Consider the following 20,783-nt stretch of genomic DNA (forward strand, 5'->3'; position numbering starts at 1 on the left):
CAGAAGCACCTCTCAATCCATCTTCCCATAATCCTGCCAGTCTCTGAAACATCATTCTGCCAATGTCTCCAATACCACAGACTGGGTTTACTTTCTACTTGACCAGTGTTCCTCCAGGTTCTATGGGCCACAGCTGCTAAGCTTTGTCTGTAAAGGTGGTGCTTATAGGCGAGAGTTGGAGCAAGCGCTGCCATGTTGCCTCCCCTAGCCCACAGTGAACACTACTGTAGAATGTGGTCTTCTGAGCAAATGCGGCTCCTTGACTGTGAGTGTTCCCAAACAGAAGAAAGGGTGTAAAGAGTCCGTAGACCCTTGCTGGCGTTCTAGCCACGCATCTGATACATGTGTATGTAATCTGTCTAATGACACCACACGTGGGCTCCATCTGTGGACTTTAAATTTTCTATCTGAGAGAGTAAAACTTAAGTCTCAGGGGCCAGTGAGAAAAGGAAAACACACACACACACACACACACACACACACATCTCCCACACCTCCAACATGGCAGGATCTCCCCGAGGGTGCTGATGAATGGCAAGCCTTCAGCAGGTCAGAGACACTGAAGAGGAGATGCAGAGCAGGTGAACCAGTGGACAGACCATCACTGCCTGGGGCCCAGCCTCCAGCAGTGCAGGGCTCCAAAGGAATCCCCGGAGTCCGCAGATACTGACATTTTTATCTGAGGGGGTTAAGGGAAAACACACACACACTCTTGATGGTGGGTTCCTTTAGACCTTTTCTTTATTATTCTATTGCCTTTTCTTTATTCTTTATTTTCCTGGTGATTTTCTTCTCTCATTCTTGATGTTTTCCTTCTCCTATCTAACTCTATCTTTATTCTTTCCCTTCATCTTATATACCAGCAAAATCTTTCAGGTAATACAAAAATTATAATATGGTTGCATTCTATTTTTCAAGTGAATAACTACAATGAATACACGTTAAAAAAAAAAAACCATGTTTTTCATCTCCCTTACATGATTAAAACAAAGTCATCCCACATACATTTACATCCAAGCAACTTGTTAGAGATTAACAGAGTATGAGCAAGCAGGAAGTATTTTTTTTAATTTTAATTTTTTTGGTTTTTCGAGACAGGGTTTCTCTGCAGCTTTAGAGCCTGTCCTGAAGCTAGCTCTTGTAGACCAGACTGGCAGGAAGTATTTTTTTTCTCAGCCATTTTTTTACTGGCAGGCTGCATGTTGTGGTTACAAAGGAAGAAGCAATCACTTTATTATTTGTCTTGAAAGATAATTTTATAAGGACTCTTAAAAGAATCACAAACCTAAACTTTTATACATGAAAATCAATCAGTCGGCTCTACTTTAAATCTTCAGGGTGCATACCCACTCAATAGTTTTTATACCAGGAGATCGAGAACAAAAATGGGAACAAGAAATTAATCACCATCTTTGGTCATCAACCAACCCTAGCAAGAAAGGCATGTCAGATAATAATAACTGGGCTGCTTTGTTCTTGTTCCCTGACCTTAACGAGTTCCTCGTTCAACGGTGAGTCTTTCTAAAACTTCACATTGACTCCTTGGGTTTTTCACCTGAAAGCTATTTGACAAAAACATCTTAGTCTAACTTTGTTATTTTCAAAATTTTGTTTCAGCTACAGTGCACTCCAAAACCTGTGAACACATCTCCCAACATTAAGATTAGAAGAATTTAAGCTAGTGATGCTTCTAGGATTCAATTGCTTTCTTTAATTATTAATCTAAACCACAGTCTCTACAGCTCCTCAGTAGAAATTCATGTGTTCTAACTGTGTGACACTTCCTTGGTTTATTTTTTTCATCAAAACTCTATTCAAACTAACATAATTATTATCAATTAGACAGTATAGCTTAGGAAGAAATAATCTTCATAACAGTCCACAGGTAAAAGTGCCCAGTGGAATGGGATTTCCATGAGATAAACACACTACATTACAGGCAGTGGGGATCTCCCCACACCCATTCACACCGTGTCGGATACCAGAGAAAGATGGCAGCAGCAAACATGTAAAGGCACAGCAGAAGCAAAAGATATTCTGGAATCTGTGGTCTTGGGACCTTGCCTAATCAAGAGTCACCCATCAGTGATTTGCTTCCTGGGGGGCTGACACGTGAATTTCTTTTTTTTTTTAACATTTTTTCATGTATTTTTAAAAAATATTTATTTACTTATTATGTATACAGTATTCTGTCTACTTGTATGCCTTCAGGCCAGAAGAGGGCACCAGACCCCATTACAGATGGTTGCGAGCCACCATGTAGTTGCTGGGAATTGAACTCAGGACCTTTGGAAGAGCAGGCAATGCTCTTAACCACTGAGCCATCTCTCCAGCCCCTGGAGACGCAAATTTTAATTGTCAGCTACTGCTCTTCTGACATGACCACCAGCAATAGACAAACACACAAGGACTTTTCTGGGGCCAAAGTTTAGTTCTTCATTTTACTGTTCTGTCTACTCATTTTTTGTTTGTTTGTTTCCCTTCTATCTATCTTGGTGTCTTCTTTCTAACTTTCCTTCTACATCTTTCTGGTGTTTTCCTTTTTTCATTCTTGATGTTTTCCTTCTAACTAACTTTCTTCCTCTTACAGATTATATACCCCAGCAAAATTTTTCAAGCAATATAAAAATTACAATGTGGTTACATTCCATTTTTCAAGTGAATGATTACAATGAACACAAGTTTTAAAAGACAGTATGTTTTCCATATCCCTTACATGAGCAAACATTTTACATATTACAGGTGAAAAACAAGTGGTCCCAAGAACCCATATACGTTTATATCCAAGCAACGTGTTATAGATTAACAAGTTGTAAGCAAGAAAAGTATTTTTCTCAGCCAGTTTTTTTACTGGCAGACTGCATTTTGCAATTTTACATTTTGCCAAGAAAGAACCAATTATTTTATTATCTCAAAAGGAAATTTTATAAGAAATCTTAAAAGAATCACAAATCTAAACTTTGATACATGAAAAACAATGTCATCTCTACTTTAAATCCTCAGGGTGCATACCCACTCATCAACAGGTTTTTTTTTTATATCAGAAAACTAAGGGCAGAATCGGGTACAGGAATTAATCATCATCTTTGATCACTGACCAGAAATCTAGAAAGAAAGGCATGTCAGCTAATAATAATTGAGCTGCTTTGTTCTTGTTCCCTGACCTAAATGAGTCCCTGACTCAACCATGTGCCTTTCTAAACTTTATTTTGTATCCTTGGGATTGTCACCTCAAAGCTATTAAACAAAAACACCCCAATGTAGTCTTAAGTTATTTTTAAGGTTTTCGTTTTAACTATGATACACACCAAAACCTGTGAGCACATCTCTCAATATTAAGATTAAAAGAATTTTAGCAGGCTGGGCTTCTGGGACTCGACTATTTTTCTTAATCATTAACCTAAACCACAGTCTATATAGTTCCTCAAGACAAGCTAGCTGTGTGACATTTCCTTGTTCTTATTTTCTATCCTCTGAAGCCCTGGTTTTTATCATGAGTGGGGGCCATATTTTCTCCTATCTTTACCTATATTAAATTTCCTACTAAGCTAACCTTTATCATAATCCCTTACTATAGTTATTAAAGACCCTCAGTCATCAAAATCCTATTCAAACTAACACTATTATTGTATAAAAATCATCTCTTCCACTAAACAAAACTACTTAGGAAATCATCTTCATAATGATCCACAGGTAATAATGTTCAGTAGGATGGGATGTTTCTAAGAGATAATCACACTGCATTAAGGGCACTGGGGATCTCCCTGTACCCATTCACACCATACCAGATACCAGAGAAAAATAACCGTAAACAAACTTGCAAAGACACAGCGGTGGCAAGAGACGTTCTGGGCGAAGGCTCTCGGGGGGGGGGGGGGGGCCTTTCGTATCAGAGGTTTACCCAGCAGGGCTTCGCTTCCTGACGACCCATCCCCTGAAGTCAGTTGCCACCTGCTATTCCTCTGACATGGCCACCAGCAGATTTATTTGGAGAGGGTCTCCATCTATACACTATGAGGATACTGTCAGGTCCCAACACTCCAAAATGACAATTTGGGCCCAGCTCAGGCTGGACTTGGATCCACTAAACCCTCAGTACCCCGCAGGGACCTTGTAAAGTGGGTTTGCTTGCCAGAAAAGCCATCATATCTTATCCACTGCTGTCGCTCCCCACCTCCAGAAAAGGCATCTACTTCTCTATTGACTCAAATAGGCCTCCAACAGATCAGAGCCCCACACTGGTTCCCAGGCTGTTCCAGCTAACCTGCCCTCCTCCCACTGCAACGTAGCCCCTTGGAACTGGCAGGACCTTCCCATCCTTTCTGCTCCCATAACCCTGGCAATTGTCAGTCTGCTTCTCTCCCCACCTTTTCTCCATGCCCCTTTCTCTGTCCTAGAGAGGGAGCCATAGTAGACTCACCCAGATGCCTCTGGCTGTTCTCTTTCTCTTATTCACACTAAAAACCCCTCCCTGGATCATGGAGTGCTCATGCCAGCAGTTTCTTCACTGCTGCGACCCCTTACACATGGAAACCATCATCCATGTTACATGAAGACTTCCCTCCCAGTACAGCTTCTTGAAGTTGCCAATGTTCTTTCCAATAACCCCTTATCCATGTTCTAGGAATAAGCCTAATAAACTCACTGGCTCCCCAGATCGTGGGGAACTATGGTGGGATCCTGCTTTGGTTTCTTGTTGAGACTTTATGAGGAAAGACAGGCAATGTTTATGCCTCCCCAGAGAATGGAATTTCACGTCATCTACCCTGCTCTCCAGGCTTCTTGTCTTTGACTTTTAGCTCAGCTGCCTCTGCCTTTTCCCCTTGCCCTCATAGGCAGCTCACCCTAGTGCCATCTTCATGGCTTATGTGGGCATGAGACCTGGCTTGGAAAGAGACACCTACAGGGAGGGCAAGAGTCCTTTGGGGATACAGGGAAAGGGGCTCTTTAAGCAATGGATTCCTCAGCTTCAAGTTCCTCCCCTGGTACCTCCCTAGGTAAGCACGTGTCTGTGTGCCACATCAGCCCTGGGGGATTTAGAAAGAGAAACCCTACAGAGATACTGATGGGTCTTCTGGCAACACACATAAAACCACGCCAGACTTACTTGTTAGAGGACAGTCTTAAATGTGCTCAAACAATAATAAAGCCTTTCCACTGTCTCTTCTCACCACTTTTGCATGCTTGTATTGTGGGGAGGGGGTAGGGGAGGTATGGGTTGTGTATGTACGTGTTTCTGGGTACATACATGTACACATGTGGAGGCCAGGCATTGATGGTTGATGTCTCATTCTCAATTGCTCTCCAGCTTATTTTTTTTTAACCTTTTTTGTTTGTTTGTTCAATAGTCCTTTTGCTAAACCTAGAGCCCATCAATTCAGTGGCTGGTCAATGAATCCAGGGTCTGCCTGTCTCTAGTTCCTTCCTTCCCAGCGCTATAATTACAGACATATGCCACCAAACTCAGTTTTTTTTTTTTTTAATGTGGGTGCTAGGGACCCAAACCCAGGTCTTCCTGTGTTTGTCAAACACTTCCCCAACTGAACAACCTCTCATCCACTCTCTATTCTTTCTTCGTTCTCCCTCTTTCTCTCCCTCTCTCTGTCTTTCCTTCTTTCTCCCTCCCCCCCCACTTTCCACATTTCCCACATCTTTAATGCACCCTCCCAACCCATGACTGCCAGCTCCTGGGGTAGCTCACTCTGGCTCAAGCTAGCCCTTTCTTAATCAAAAAGACAAAGGACAATGAATCTGAGCACACACCCTGACCCCCCCCCCATACACACACACACACACACGCACACGCACACACACACGCACACACGCACACGTACATGCACACACACTTCTCTCCTCTTCCACAGGACATTTCAAGGATAAGAAACTGTGCCATCCCTTTGTCTTGGTGGTCTACCAGCCTTAATCCCCTTGGGCTGGCCCCATCCCAGCCTGCTCCCTAGGTAAAGAGTCCTCCCCTCACAGTGAGATGTGCTCTAACCTTAACCTCTCATTCCATAACCTAACTTCCCAGTTGGGGGAACAGTTCTGTGATCCCTCTCTGAGAGCTCCAGCCTCCGATTCCCACTCCCCAAGGATAAGAGTGGAGGCTTCTGGCGAGGGCTTCCCCACCACCCATAAGAAGAAGCCTGGACATGGACGGTACTGGCCAGTGGAAAGGATGCTTGCTAGTGCTGTTCTTCGCCAGATGCCAGAATCCCCTGGAGCTCCAGCCCTTTGCTGAGAGCAATGGCCGGCACTGCATCCGCTGTGGCTTGGTTTAATAAGCAGGAAGTTAGTGCTGAGAAAATCTCTTTAAATCCACAAGGCTAAGCTAAGAACTGGGTGGTTGTCTGGGTGAGGTTAAGATGGCTGCTTCTCCCTGCCCGCTGACCCCTGTTGTGAAGCCCCCCACCCCCACCCCCACCCCCGTGTGGCAGCAGAGGCATTAGGTAATTGCTTAACTCCCCTCCCCCACTCTTTTTTTGGTCTGAGAATCTGTTATTAGCTTAAAAGTCTCTCTCTGATGAGAGCGGTACATCATTAGGGAGATTAAACCTCTCAGGGTGGACACTTGGGATTGGAAACCTCTTTTAGGAAGATGAACGAGTTCTATCCAAGTAGCCCAGCAGGGTTGCCCATCACAGGAATGTGAGAGCCTCCTTCAGCGCCCACACTCATGTCTCCCGGTCTACCAGGACGTACCTGCTTCTGTTTCATCCCCGTCTTCTGAGGGACGGGAGAAGACAGAAGAAAATAATGACTGGCTATTACAGGGGGAGTGGCCAGGGAGACGACTTGGTGTTCGCTGCACAAGTATGGGGGCCTGAGTTCAGACGTCCGAGGGTGGTGGTCCATGCCTATCACCCCAGCACTAGTCGGGTGAAGACAGGCAAATCCCTAGAACTCACTGGCCAGGTGTCTTAGCTGAATCCGTGAGCTCCAGGTTCAGAGAGAGATGCTGTCTTAGAAAATGAGATGGAGAGAGAGACTGAGGAAGCCAGCCAGCCAATGTCAGCCTCTGGCCTCTACACCCACAGCACACACACCCTGCCCCGGCCGATACACACACATATGTATCAGTTCCTAGGCATACAAAACGTACAGAGAATCTTCTTGGCTCTGAGTCAGATCAGAGAGAACAAAACATAGGAAGAACCTAGAGTCAAGCAGAAGGACCTCCAAGCTTCCCATTTCGTGCAGCCAAACTGAATCAGCGATGTGACTTCATCATTAGCGAGGATTGGGAAAGCCGCAGAAACGACATGCTTCCAGCTCAGACTGCGGGGCGGTGATGCTTACCGCGGGGCGATCGTCCATGGGACTGTGAGTCATGGCAGATGGTCATCACACCCTCGTTAATCACTGCAAACGAATGTGAGTGTTTTGCCCTTTGGAACGTTCGATTCTGTCTTGTAACCACCATATGGTCCCCTGTCATCTGCATAGTTGTCTCTCACTTGAGCAGTGACTTATTTATTGTACTTCAAAAAATATTTGCAGAGATAACAATGAATTAGTGATAGCGGAAAAAAATGCCCACAAGAGACTTTACAGCCCCCAACCCTAACTGCTCACAGAGCCAAGGCTTCTGTGGTGGGAGGCAGAAAGCAAACCTACTTTTATGTTATTCATTTACTTAGTTCAAATGAGATCTCACCGTGTAGCCCAGGTTGAACTCAAACTCACAATCCTCCTGCCTCAGCCTCCTAAGTACTGGAATCACAGGTGTACTCCACCAAACCAAGTTCCCCTTTTATTAACACATTATACGGCACACATACCATACAACACACACTCACATACCTTACAACACCACACATCATATGCACACATACACACACATGACACAACACAAACATTATACACCACACTCATATGCGCCCACACTCATGTCTCATACAATGTCATGCACACATCACACAATTCACAACACACTCACATACACAACGCACACTCATGCTGATACACATATATAAAAATAAATAAATCAAATAATGGAAGCCCCCTGATGGTAAACGGGGTTGTAGAGCCAGAAACAGGGCCCATGAGGGCAGGAGGATGGCAGACACTGACCAGACCAGACTCTAATATGATCCGATCCTTTATGCAATGCAGGAAAAGAGGTCACATAGAGACCATGTTCTCTGGACTGTGTACACACAGCAAGTCTCACTGAGTTACACAGAAGCATGTCTGACATGGGGTCTGTGGGATTCATGTACTCAAGGCTAGCAATAGAGGCGACCCAACAGAGTTGTGGATGGCAATGTCATACTACAATGTCAAAAACTTGGACATCTCTGCTTTAGAAGAAATAATCATAGTCCCGGATGTCTTCTGAGAATCCCGGAATGGCGACAGTTACCACCACTGCCAGCAGAAGTGAGGCTGAGCAGGCTGGAGAACAGTTCTTTCTGGTTGCCATGGGAGCACAGTGAAGAGTGCAAACAAGCCAAGCTGGTCCAGGGCTTGCACACTATTTAGCTGCTATCTTACCTTCAGTATCCACAGAGCACCTCGGAGAGCAGCAGCTGCCAGCCATTTTGTCATGGGCATCAGTGAGAATTATGCTTCTTTATCTTGTACACACACGTGTGTATCCCCACATAATCCTCAAAGGCCTGTGTGCTTATCCCTTAGTATCTGTATCAGCTTTCTAGCACTGCACTGAAATACCTGAGATTTGTTTAAGCATACGAAGGAGAAGGGAATCTGAAGAGGTAGCGCAGCTGGTAGAGTGCTTGTCTGTGTTCAATCCCCAGAACCCACGTTAAAAAGGGGGGGGGCGGAGCTAGACACGGTGTTATACTCTTAAAATCCCATTGATGGGGAGATGGAGGCAGGGTGGTCTCTCGGTCTCACTGGCTGGCCAGTTTACCTCACTTTTGAGTTCCATGTCAGTGAGAGACTGTCTCCTAAAAAGAAGGGGCAGGTGCATGAGAAAGACCACACAAGGTTGTCCTCTGGCCTCCGTGTGCGCCCACACACATGAATACACATACATACAAACACAAAAAAAGGAGAAAGGCTCCCTTTATGTCCCACATTCAGTGGTTTCCATCTGAAGTCACCTGACCTGGCTACTTTGAGCCTATGACGACACAGTGCATTGTGGTGGGACATGACAGAAGGGTGCCTACGTATCCAATGGCAGCTGAGAAGAAAAGGACAGGGAAGAGATAAAGAGATTGGGTCCCAATGTCCCCCTCCAAGTTTACAGCTCCAGTGGCTTGAATGTCTCCCATTAGGATCCACCTGTTAAGGGTGCCTACCATCTCCCGACAGTGCCAAGCAGTGGACCAAGCCTTCACGATATAGGCCTTTGGGAGACATTTCAGATTCAAAGGAGAGGCATATCTGCAGAGGGCTGGTTCTAGGATACGGGTGAAGTACTAAAGTCCTCAGATACTCAAGTTCCTAGGGTAAAATTGTATAGCATTCTCTTACAATTTATACACATCTGCCATTAAAGTGTGTGCATGTGCGTGAGAGAGAGTGTGTGTGCACGTGTGTGTATGTGTGCATGTGTGTTGCATGTGCATGTGTGTTTCTTTGTTAGGGTTCTTATTGCTGTGATAAACACCATTACCAAAAACCTGCTTGGGGAGGGAACGGTTAGTTTGACTTACACTTCTGCATCAAAGAAGCCAGGGTGGGAACTCAAGGTGCTATAGGGAAACAGAGGAAGTTGACGTTCGAAAGGACCTACTAATCCTGCTTAAGAAACATTAAGTTGCATGAAGCAGAACTAGATGAAGGTGCACGCAGGTTCTCTTATCAGCATAATTCTGCCAGGCAGACAGGATGACCTTGGTTAACAGCTGCCTGGAAAAAGCAGCGCTGGTCTGTGCCAGGCTGACTGAGATAATATTTTTACATTGTAAATATCTCTCCCAAACATCAAAACCTTGGAATTTCTGTCTCTATGAATCATATTTAATTGCTCAAAATGTAACTTGGGGCCGTGAAATTCTATAAGCTATGGGATGTTGTTCAAGGCTTGTTCTCTTTGGTACATTAGCCAGACCCAGTCATTAAAGAGTTTTTCCTTTATTAATCTCTAATCGATGGCATAGCTTCACACTAGGAAGGCATTAGCACCATCCCGAAGGTAGGAATCTGAAGCAGAGGCCATGGAGGAACACTGCTTACTGGCTTGGTCTCCATGCTGTGTTCATCCTGCATCCAATACCATCCAGGGACAGGTGTTCAGGAGTAACATTATCCCCAGTGAGCTGGGTCCAAGTACATCACTCAATCAAGAAAAAGCTGTGTAGGCTTGCCCACAGGCCAATCTAGTGAAATCATTTGCTCAATTAAGATTCCTTCTCCCCAAACAACTGTAGCTTGTGTTAAATTGACAATAAATAAATAAATAAATAAATAAATAAATAAATAAATAAATAAATAAATAAAATAACCAGGACAGTGTGTGTGTGTGTGTGTGGGTGGGTGGGTGTGTGTTGCCAGAGATGGAACCCAAGTCTCTGCACATGCCAAATGCACTGAACTACCACTGAACTACAAATTTCCCAAACTCCTTCAAATGTTAAATCGCTGGTCATACCCAAGACCGCGTAAACCTGATGTAAGTTGTTGTTATGTTCTACTGTTAATAAAGACATGGGGAAAGGTCACACATGTTCAGTACCGATGGAACTTTCTATTTCAAATATTGTTAATTCATGATTGGCTAAACCCATGCTGTGGCGCCTACAGAAGGGAGCTGGCTGGCTCTACTCTTAGGTGACACTTCTTTACAAAAACCTTCCATGCAATTCTGTCCTATTTCATTTAGAAAGGCAGCTGTGGGAGCAGACCTAAGGTGATCATCGCTGACCTGCACCTCTAAGTGTTAATACCATGTGTCATCCTGTCTTCTTGGCTGAAAGCACGATCTGTGACTTGTTGTCACGTGCCATTCTCTCTTAGCAAATGGGAGTGTCCCAGTGAGAAAACAATCACCTTGAAGCACTGTTCATCGTAAAACCTCGGAGCAGGACTCGAATACTCGGGGCAGGTCTGGAACAAGGCTGGTCTCTGATTAAAGACCTGGGAAAGGCCCTGGGAAGGAACAGGAGCCTCAGCCATGTAGACCTGAGGAGATAAACTATTGACAATTTGAGTGAATTTGGAAGAGGGGTCTTGCCCTGTTGGGCATCCAGACAAGTACAGAGCTCAGCTGGCATCTTCACTGTAGCCCTGAGTAAAGGAGCTAACTAAGCTGGACTCAAAGTCCTGGCCAGAGAATATGTGACACAGAAAAATGTCTATAGTTTAAAAAAAGCCACTAAGCGTGTGGTAGATCACACTCACTAAATGAGTTTCATGACAGATTCATGGGTTGGGTACTTGTCTTAATTAGGGTTTTTATTGCTATGAGGGACACCGTGGCAACTCTTATAAAGGAAAACATTTGATTGGAGCTGGCTTACAGTTCAGAGCTTTAGTCCATTATCATGCAGGACATGATGACATGCAGGCAGGAGGGGAGCTTGAGGAGGAACTGGGAGTCCTACATCTTGGTCTGTAGACAGCAGGAGACTGTGTGTCACACTGGAGCGTATCTTAAGCATATGAGACCTGAAAGACTGCCTCCCCAGTTATTAACTGACTCCAACAAAGCCACACCCACTCCAACAAGGCCACACCTCCTAACGGTGCCGAGCATTCAAAGGCATGAGTCTAGGGAGCCACCACAGTGCTGCAACTTAAACAGAGACGTAACTGGTGGACAGCCACACTTTTTAATTGCTCAGGAATGTGACCTTGAGGGTACCAACACACCGTACAAGGTTATCCGTGACAGGCATTTATGTGAAAGCGTGTGCTGGAAGAAGGAAACGACTGTAGCATGGAAATATTGAAAACGACTATTTGATTCTTTTCCTTGTTGCCTCAAATGAAAGAATCCAGTGAGCAGATTGAAAGTCTTCCACGTTACAGGGGAAAATGATACAGAAAAGTCATCACTGAGCCAGCCGCTGTGAAGTAATCAGACGCTAAAAGAAGAGATCGTTTGGGTCGCTCCTCAAAATGAGCGTGTGACTCAGAAGGAGAAAACAGCTAAGGCCCGGCTGAGACCTCTGGGGCTGAGCCTGTTACCACTGCAAACTCCATTTCCTGTCTTCAAGGCGTTCTTCTCCACGGTGCACAGGTGACCAATGACTCCATGATGTCACCTGTGAAATTTGGGGGATGTGGCGTAAAGATAGACTCTCAACCCCCATCATTTAGAACCCAAGAAAACCAGACCTTAGAACGGAAGGCTCTCCTCTTACACAGCAATTTCCTCTGAATTGAAGCATCCCCCTCCGCCAAGGAGAGGTGTGGCTCAAGAGACTCAGGAAGTAAACAAACATCACGTGACTTGGAGAGCTGCTGCGGACAAGCTTCACCAGGGCCCCTCCTGGATGTTGTGGAAATAATAAACAACTTCCACTGAGTTACAGAGAGAAGTTTCTCCCAAATGTTGAGCCGCTTGCAAGTCTCACAGAAAACTCCCCAGTTGCGGCTTTCCTTAGCTTCTCGCCGTGTCAGGGTGAGCTTTTCAGTAAAGCCTGAGTAAAGCTTTTCAGTAAAGTCATCCCTGCTCCTTCAAGTAACTCCTCCCACACCCAGACCCCTATAAGTAACTCCAACAAACTCATTGGCTCACCAAGTTGGCATAATCGTGAAACAGCCCTCTACAGTGTCTGGTGATAAATACGCTTCCGCTTCTTTGTTGCTGATTTATCTTTTGAGGCTCAGGCTGGACTCACACTTAGGATTCTCCTACCTAAGTCTTGTAGGTGCTGGCATGTGCCGCCATGACCAGGAAAGAAATGAATTCTCACTATGTGTAAACCATGTCATGAGTGGAGGACCTGTTTTCACTGAGAGGAGCAGTCATGTAACTAACATTTGAGAGTTCAATGCCCGGTGGACCAGAGTAAAGACGGGTTGCTAAATAACGCAGGAGAGAAAGCAAACCCGTGAGTTTCATAGTCGACAGTGGTTTCCTAAGTGGATGGTTGACAACCGTGACAGACTTCCCAAGAGGGAGTGTTAGGGTTCGCAAGAAGTCCATAAGAGACCACCAGACATGTATGCACTCAACAAGGGTTCTTAATTCCTGCATGCAGGGGTCAAACCTGACAAAGTGCCAAAACAGCAACCCAAGAGAAGCTCACGGGCTCCTTTTAATTAAGCAAGATTAGGGGAATTCCAGGGAGGGGATGTTAGTCTGGCGGCTGATTAGTGGGTTTAAATACAAAGTTTACAGGTTGCTACAGGATTGGTTGGTGGCTTAGTGGTTAGGGTCTTTCCAGCAGCAGGTAGGAGAAGCTATCTTTAACTACCTCAAGCTTGCAAAAGGCTGCAGGCGCTTACTAATTGGTTGCCCCGAGTTGTGGTCTTTCCAAGAACTGCTCGTTCAGTTCCAGTAAACCAAAACTGAGGCCTGGTCCCTGGCAGGGCTATTTGGAGGCTGTCGTGGCGCTGGTTTGGCTCCTTGGCTTTCTCAGGAGTACCACATCAATGTGCTTCCCCATGAGCCGTTTGTGTATAGCCAGTGTTAAGTGTTACAACTCTGAGAGGAAAGGCATCCTAGCGGTCAGGAGCCAAGGACTACCACAAGCAAGCACACTACATAACAGTCACACCACACAACAAACCTCACACAGGAAATTTATTGGGAGAGACACAGGGTGGCTGTCTCTGCTTTGGCAGAAACGGCAGGGAACTGAGCAGGAGGCAGACTTTACATAGGGTTTCTTGGGAGGAGGAGATTTTCAGCATGGGGGAATCAGTGATATTTCAAACTCAGGGATTGGTGGGTTTTGGGCTCAGGGATTAGTGGGCTTTCTAGCTCAGCGATTGGTGGGTTTTCAAGTTCAGGGATTGGAGGATTTGGTGGGTTTTCAAACCCCAAAGTGGGCACAAACGTTTTACCCTACACCCAGTCCAGGCCTGGGGATCTGGACCTGCTGGCAGAGTGACTCCTGGCATACATAAGACCACGGGTCTGATTTCCATCACCACATATCCCAGGTGTGGCCATCAGGTGTGGCCATGCCCATCTGTCAACTCAGCACCTGGGAGTTAGAGGAAGGAGGATGGGAACTCTAAGGCTTTCTCAGCTACATAGAGAGTTCAAAGCCAGTCTGACTCCATGAGGTCCTGTATCAAAAGAAAAAAAAAAAAACTCTAGTATTAACTGTCAGGTCCAAATTCTGGTGGTTAGACCACAGCCTGCTTTCTTCAGGAATCTGTGATGCCAGTCCCCCTCTACCAAAGAAGCTAGTTCCCTGATCACTTGCAGAAGGAACAAATGGTATTTGTGATGCTTGTTAACACCCCAAAGCTCATGATGGCTTCCAGGCTCCCTCGGCAGCACATGAAGCAGCTGCACATTTCATAGTTCATGCTGGCATCCCCACTTTCTTTACCCATCCCTTACCTTAAACGTCCGCTCATGGACTTTCCTACCCCTAGTTCCCTCCCTCCCTCCCTTGCTCCCTCCCTCTCTCCCTCCCTCCCTCTCTTGTCGGGGTCCAGTGCTAGCCCAGACCATAAATTATTTCTCTCGACCAGATCCCAACATAAACTATTTCTCTTTGGACCGGTGTGGAAGCACGGATATAAAGACACAGCTCACATGGCTTTATCGGGAGGGAGATTTTCAGTGGTCTCTTGTGAAATCTTGAGTTCACATCCTGAAGAATTCCTCCTGCTTTATTCTCCAAACAGCCTTATATATCAAAACATAAACTGAGGGGTAGAATCATTAGCATTCTATTTCCTAGGTAACCAGGTGAATGGCTTTTAGTCACGTCCACATCTACCTGTCTGCTGTGTGTGCTAGCTGTCACATCTTCCTTGTCAGTATGCTAGCTGTCACATAGGCTTGAATTACCATCTCTATCAGGCATCCTCCAAATTACAAAGAAAGAAGCAAAACAACATGCTGACCTTTTGTTAGGTAGCGACAGCCTGTCTGGAAGGCAATGTGACCACTTCAGGTGGGGAACTATGGCTTGAGAACCTGGCTGCCATACCATATAGAAATATGGGTCTACAATTGACTCTCTCTCATTAATTTTAATAAGACCTGTGCTTCTGCAACAAGACAGAATGATCACGCCTGGCCCACAGCTCCCCCTCCCCCACTCATGGCCAAGTCCAATCTGTTGGCCGTTTTCAGTCTACTACTTTCTCTCTCTGCTCTAGACTCTTCCAGATGCCTCTGGTTGTTCTCTCCCTCGTATCAACAATAACCTTCCCTTCAACCATACCTTGGAGTGATCATGTTGGCAGTTTATCTATCTGGAGCCAATCACATGTAACCAACCTATGTGGGGTGTGATGGTACACACGTATGATCCCATCACTTGTTAGGCTGACACAGGGGAATGGAGAGTTCTTTTCAACCTGGGCAACTTAAAAAGATCTATTTCAAATACGATCAGACGGGCCAGCAGCAGAACATTTGACTGGCACAAGCATAGCCCTGGGTCCCACACTCAGCAATGCAGTCAGTCCAACAGACTCATGGAGAGTCTAACAGAGAAGTGATAGCAGAAGGATATCATGAACCCTGGCTCTTTCAATTTTCATGAATCACATGAACTTTACTTTGAAATTTTATAGATAATGCAAATAAAGCCAAGTGAGGATTATCAGCAAAGCCACAGCACCGTAGAGAGCCATAGTTCTAAGATACTGTTTTTAGCTATTTTTCAGAAATATGGGGGGGGGGGCTGGTAAGATTGCTCAGTGGTTAAGAGCACTGGCTGCTTCTTCCTGAGTCCCTGAGTTCAATTCCCAGCAACCACATGGTGGCTCACAACCATCCATAACGAAATCTGGTGCCCTCTTCTAGTCTGGCTTGCAGACAGAACATTGTATACATAGTAAATAAACCTTGAAAGGAAGAAAAAAGAAAGAAAGAAAGAAAGAAAGAAAGAAAGAAAGTTAGATGAGGCTGTTGGGGGATGCAGTTCAGTGGTAGATTGGATGCTAATCACACACAAGCCTCTGGTTTTGGTCCCCAGCACAGTAAAGACAAATGCACATATACACATACCCTAGAAGACAAAATTTTGAACATTTATAACTATGTACAAATAACAAATAGTAATATCAAAAGGCAAATAATTTGGATAGCACTCAGTGTATGTATTTATGGAGACAATATATGTTAATCTATTAATATGTACAATTTTTATGTTTTATATAAATGCCAGTTAAGTGGTGGTTTAAGCAGGAATGGTCCCAGTAGACTCATATATCCAAATTCTTGATCATCAAGGAGTGGCACTACTTGAGAGGGATTAAGAGGCGTGGCCTTGTTAGAGGAAGTGTGTCATTACAGGTGGACTTTGGACTTTGAAAAGTTCAAACCAGTACCGGTATCCTTTTCCTCCTCTTCCCTTCAGATCCAACCACAGAGATCTCAGCTGCCATGTCTGCCAGTGTGCTGTCATGAGGAAAGTGAGCTACACGTGTGAAGGTGTAAGCCAGCCCAGTTAAATGCTTCCTTTTAGGAGTTGTCATAGTCATGGTGTCTCTTCATAGCACTAGGACACTGACTAAAACAAGTTAAAATCATTTTTCTTCTTTATTTTTACTTATTATTTGTGTATGTGTGGGTACATGCATGTGCACATATGTGTGCCACAGCACACACACATGATCAAAAGGTAATTTTGTGGGATCATTTTCTCTAATTCTGCCTTTCCATGGTCTTCCTCCATGTCTCCTGGTGTCTCCACCCTTCTTCTTCCCAGTGTCCTCTGTGCCTAGGAATCCTGCCTAGCTATTGGCCATTCACCTTTTTATTAAACCGATCAGAATGACACATCTTCACAGTGTGCAAAATGGTTATTCCACAACAGCCTTCTTTGAGATGCTCCAGTGGGGTGGGAAATGGGAGGGTAGAACTGGTCCTAGTAGAGCCTGAGAAGAATTTAAACAGACATGAGTGGGGGTAAGGGAAAGAAAAGAGATGGCTGAGGTACCTAAAGGCTAGTTCAGAGGAATATCTGTCACTTCAAGACCTAAAGGGTAAGGGGAAAGGAAAGAGCAGAGATGTTCTTAGAGCCTGCGAAGGCTAGAACAGGAGGTGGGGCTATGGTGCAGGAGGCGTGGCTAGGGCTCAGGAGGCGTGGTTATGATACGGGAAGTGTAGCCTTGGTGCAGTGGGCAATCCTGTTGCTCAAAACTTAGTAATAGGAAGTCTGACTATGGTATAGGAGGTGTGGCTATGGTATTGGGGCATAAGTACATTTCCTGAGGCTTGACTGTGGTATAGGAGATGTGGCTATGGTACTAGGGGCATGAGTACATTTCCCGAGGCCTGACTGGTAGGATCGGAAGGCAAGGCCTTGGTGGATGCAGAGCCCTATTCTCTAAAATCTCCAGTACTGACTTGTTTGGGCCAAACAAACCATTTCTCCTGGGGAACACAGAATTAGGCACCAAGTCTTAGATGCTACATCTTTGTCATCTGCTCCAGTTTGTTAAAATTGATCCATATCTTTGTTATATCTATGGGTTTTTTTATAGTTCACTTATTTAACATGTATTTTATTATAACTTAGACAATTGTATGGTTTTTTTCGTCATAACAAAATGCAAACAAGCTGGGTGTGGATAAGAGGCACGAGGATCTGCAAGTGAGAGACCAGCCTGGTCTACACAGAGCTCCAGGACAGGCAGTGCTACATAGTAGGACCCCGTCTCAACAACCAAATCCAAAACATACACAGGCTGTGTGCTTAGCATTCTCTAAACCTGGGTGCTATGACAGACAACGTCTTTGAGCAACACGCACACAGGCACATACAAACATACACATATGCACATGCTACACACACACACCACACACACACACACACACACCACACACACACACACACCACACACACACACACACACACCAAGCATGCCACAGCCTTCCTGGACATATAAATATTAGGCATCTGTTCAGTTTTAGGCCAGGAGTCATTTTAAAGCTGAAATCAGCAATAAAAAGAGTGGGCACCAAATGCCTATTGTAGGATATTTTACTCTTTTGGATTTTTGAGGGGCCCACTACCCAGCTCCCATGGAGGCTTATTCTTAGTTATGAATGCGTGGCCTTAGCTTGGCTTGTTTCTTGCCCACTTTTCTTAAATTATCTTGACTACCTTTTGCCTCTGGGCTTTTATCATCCTTACCTCTGCATATCTTACTTTCCTTCTTACTCTGTGACTGGCTGGGTGGCTGGCCCCGTGTCCTCCTTTCCTTGGTCTCTTGCTCTTTGTTCTCCTCTCCAAGTTCTCCTATTTATACTCTGCCTGCTAGCCCCGCCTATCCTTGCTCCTGTCTCGCTATTGGCTGTTGATCGCTTTACTAGGACTCAGGTGTTTTAGACACCAGCAACACAGCGCCACAGAATTAAACAAAGGCAGCGTTAAACAAAAGTCAGACACCTGAAAATAATATTCTCCAACAAATGACTCTCAAATGTAAATTAGAAAGCTAAGATGAGCTGGGTAGGTGACTCAGTTGGGAAAGTACTTACCGTGCAAGCATGAGGACCAGAGTTCAGACCCCCAGAACCTACGTTTTTTAAAAAGCTGAGCGTGGTGCTACACACCCCAGTGCTTGGGGAGCGGGGACGGGAGGATCCCTGGGTTTCACCCGCCACACTCTAGCTAAATCCAGCCTCCACATCTTCCATCTCTCCCCAGTATGCTATATCTTCAGGAGGTCAAAGCAGTCCACCCACCCCCAAAAGAGTAGAACGATAAACTTCATCTTCTTCAGTCTTCCACTTCCTGGGTAGACAGATCGGTCTGGAGCATAAGAGGATTTCACGGGAACAGTCCCATGATAGACCACATCCTGGCCCCCAAGGTTCGGGGTGGCGCCTAATGTACATAAAAGTAGTAAAATCAAAGAAGACGCATCAGGAATCAGGCCGTTGCTCAGCAGCCTTCTTCCTTTTGCAGCAGGTTAATAATCCCACTGAGGGCCCTGGAATTTACTAGAAGTCTTCGCCTGCATTTCCCACAGATGCAGAAGGGGATGCTCATCCGGAAGGGACGAATAAAAGGCAAGGACCACTTTAAGATCGGGTTACTCCTTCAGCGAGATACATGTGTCACGGCTCCAACCGAGGCAGCATAGCGAGCCCAGCCCAGTTACTGATGAGGTCACACAGAGGGGCAGAAGAGGAAAGGTAGCACGTCCCACAGACTGCTGTTGCTAGACACTCCTCACATCTGGAAGTGTTAAGACTTCCACAGTAAAGACGCACACATGGAGGCTGTCAGCCTTCACCAGGGACCTTCTCCTGCTTGCGGCAGCACCCCTGCCTGGGCACATTTTTCTCTTTTCTTTTTCTTTGTGATGTGTGTTGGGTGTGTGTGTGTGTGTGTGTGTGTGTGTGTATGTGTGTTCATGTGTGTGCAGGTGCCTGTGCATACGTGCGTGTGGAGGTCAGAGGTGGGTGATAGGTACCTTCTGTCATTCTTCGTCTTAGTTTTTTAACCAGCTTAGCTTGACTGACCTGCAAGGTCCAGGGATTCACCCATCTCTGCTCTCCTCCTCACCGAAGTTACAGATAGAGGTCATTGTGCCTAGTTTTTTATGTGAGTGCACCAAGCCCCTCCTTTTCCTCTTCCTCTTCCTTCCTTCCTCTTCCTCCCTTCTTTCTCCCCTCTCTTCACTTCTCTTCCTCCCTCCCCTTTCTCCCCCACCATCCCCAGAGACTGTCATAGTCAACGTGCATTATTTCTTCAAACTTTCTGCTTTCTTGCTTGGAGGTTTTCAAACATACAACAGAAGTGGACACCGCATACAATACACCTCTATCTATTCATCTTCCAGTCTTGAGGACTGCCAGCATTTTTCCACCTTGGTTTTATCTCTCTTTGTCTACCACCCAGTGTTTCCGTGGAGCATTTTAAAACAAATTCTAGAATTTCACTCTTAAAGAGGTCACACGCCATTCTAAAAGAGAAGTCCTTTTTAAAGCTCTTAAGCCTTAGTGTATTAGCATTACTTCCCCAAAGAACCACCTTGATAACATTTGATACCCCTTTTGGTTTACAATTTCCCTAATTTTCTCAAAAATAGCTTTTGTATCGTTGCTTTGTTCAGACAGGCTCCAGGCAGAACGGATTGGACTGATGAGTTCCCTAAGCCCCTCAGTACACACACAGCGCCGTCCTTTTTCCTGGGTTTCGTGCCACACGTTTGGCCGAGTTCAATTTTCCATAGTCTAGATCTTGATGAATTGCCCCCTCGCAGAGCAGCCAGTGCATTCTTTTGCTCCCGGCGCTTCCTGTAAGCTGGTGTTTAGCTTTTGAAGCTTGTTTAGGCTCCTTGCGAACTTTCTGGCATGGCGACTCCAGGGCGGCGACAGGAGTCATGGCTTGCACCGCTGCTGTCTGCATTCCCAGGTTTTGTACTTTTGGGTTAGATCGTTTGAAAGGGGGATGTGTAGGAACAAGAGTCTGGGCGAGGCGCTGCTAGGTACCCAGTGCTGAAGCGTCCCCTCACCCAGAGAAAGAGCCAACCAGTGTTGACTGATTCGAAGAAGTTCATAAACCCAGAAGTTTTAGGACCTCACACTGTTCTCTGCGATCCCTGTACACACTGGTACTGACTTTTAAAAAATAATAAAGTTTCGTTTTATGAACTTTGAAATACTAATCAACTTGTCTTTCTTCCTTTAAGCTTTTTCTCATCAATAGAAATTAAAGTAATAAAACTTCTAATTTTTCTCAATAAAAACGAATCTCCAAGCAGTT

Source organism: Arvicola amphibius, chromosome 6 (assembly GCF_903992535.2).
Source record: "Arvicola amphibius chromosome 6, mArvAmp1.2, whole genome shotgun sequence".
Classification (NCBI taxonomy): Eukaryota; Metazoa; Chordata; class Mammalia; order Rodentia; family Cricetidae; genus Arvicola; species Arvicola amphibius.